The sequence below is a fragment of the Trypanosoma rangeli genome, assembly GCF_003719475.1.
Source record: "Trypanosoma rangeli strain AM80 chromosome Unknown Tra_15.4_contig_00019, whole genome shotgun sequence".
Lineage (NCBI taxonomy): Eukaryota > Euglenozoa > Kinetoplastea > Trypanosomatida > Trypanosomatidae > Trypanosoma > Trypanosoma rangeli.
In genome coordinates this window covers 1-1730 of record NW_021705762.1, presented here as the reverse complement: position 1 = coordinate 1730, position 1730 = coordinate 1, and the positions used below count along the sequence as shown (strand labels likewise).

At 42.7% G+C, this 1730-nt stretch overlaps 3 annotated features.

Annotated features, from left to right (window-relative positions):
- Nucleotides 1–58: 58 nt before the first annotated feature.
- Nucleotides 59–117: a sequence feature (A-rich).
- Nucleotides 118–350: 233 nt separating this feature from the next.
- Nucleotides 351–417: a sequence feature (GA-rich).
- Nucleotides 418–464: 47 nt separating this feature from the next.
- Nucleotides 465–519: a sequence feature (A-rich).
- Nucleotides 520–1730: the final 1211 nt, after the last annotated feature.

Sequence of the window (1730 nt, the reverse complement as noted above, 5' to 3'; positions counted from 1 at the left end):
GGTGGGGGGAGGAATGCGTTTGGCGGGTACGTTGCGATTATAGCAATTGATAGAGCGCTGTTTTTTTTATTTTGTTTTTGTTTTATTATTATTTTTTGTTCGTTTGTGTTGTGTTTGGCGCATTGTGCTGCTTTGGTGGGTTGGCGTCTCTATTGTCTGTGGAGGCAGGGGACAAGAATGTATTGGTGCAGGATATGGAAGGAATGCAATGAGCCGAAGGACGGACCTTACGCAAGTGTGTGCCTAACTTCTTTTCTCTTCCATACTTTTGCACTCTTCACGTATGTTTTGAGGCATGTTTGGGGGTGTTGGGATCCGCTAGTGTTGTTGATCATGCGCTATTGCGTGATTTTCACTTTATCTCTCTCTTTCTCTTTCTTATTCTCCTGATTTTTATCATTCCTTTTTTTTTTGTCTGAATTCACCTATATGACTTTCTGCTTTCTTTTTTTGTGGGGCGACTGGTGTTTGTGTGAGTGTGTGGGTATGTATCTTTCTCCGTGTTTTTTTTTTTTTTTGCTACCGTTTCTTTGTGATACACATAGGATCCTGCGGAAATGGTTACTGAGGGAATGGAACAGATGCCCGCGGAGTTAACCTATTAATATGGGCAATGATCTAGTTGACCATTTTTTTTTTCCGTTTAGCGCCTTTTGTGTGCATGTGTGGGTGGACAAATATATGTATGCATATATGTAGAGCTATATTGATTCATTTTTGTTAGTGTCTGCGTTGTTTGTGGTAGGGAATTGTGGGGGAAGAGGTGCGGGCGCAATAAAAAGCCACATCTCTTTGTAGTTGCTCGGGTTTTCCCGCACGGCTCGGTATTAAGGGAGGAGAGATGGGTGCTGTGAAATGAGGAATTAAGGACTGCTGTAGAAACGATTTTATATTCTCACGCCTCTGCATGTACGCCCATTATTATTTGCGTTTCGGGTTGTAGTGTTACTGAGTGTGGGCAATGTGTTAACTGACAAGCCGCCGCTCAAAATGTCTTCTCTTCGCTCATTTCATCCTCCTGACCCTGCGCTTGCCTCTGTTGCTTCTTCCTTGGGGGAATGTGCCCTTTCTTCGTGTGTACACGTGCGTGTGTGTGTCATTGTTGCCTCTTGTTATTCAGGGAGGGGGGGGGAGGTGCATGTACCAGAGGCCGAACGTTGGGACTTGGGAGAAGTGGACAAGCATATTTTTTTTTTTTTTCAAGGGTCGGGCACCCGCAGTAACCCAAATTGGATGCCACTACCAACAAGCTGAATGGACGCGGATGAGGTGCGAGCACAGATGTGGCATGCTTGGTAAACAACACAGAAGAATATTTTTTGTTATTATTATTTAGCTGAAGGTGAACCACTCTGTTGGTAGTACCACTTGCTTCTTTTTGTTCAGATGTGTGCCCATGATTAGTGTGCATGGCGTGTGAGTTTTGATGGGTGTTTGCCACACTGCTATTATTATTTTTATTTGCTTAGAAAATTTAGGTGTGATATTTTATTTTTGTGTGTTTATGTGCGTGTTTTTTTTTCATGTGTTTTTTTTCCCCCTTTCAATGAAAAATATGTGTCAATCGCCGCAGTGGTGTGTTGTGAGAAAACGACAATAAAGGCGTTACACAAATGGTGAGACGCATTCATCACTATTGCTTCCATTACGTGCTTGATAGCTACGTTCCCTCTCCTTCTTGAACATTATCTTTTTCCATTGTATTGTTGTGGCAATTCTTGTTTTGGCGT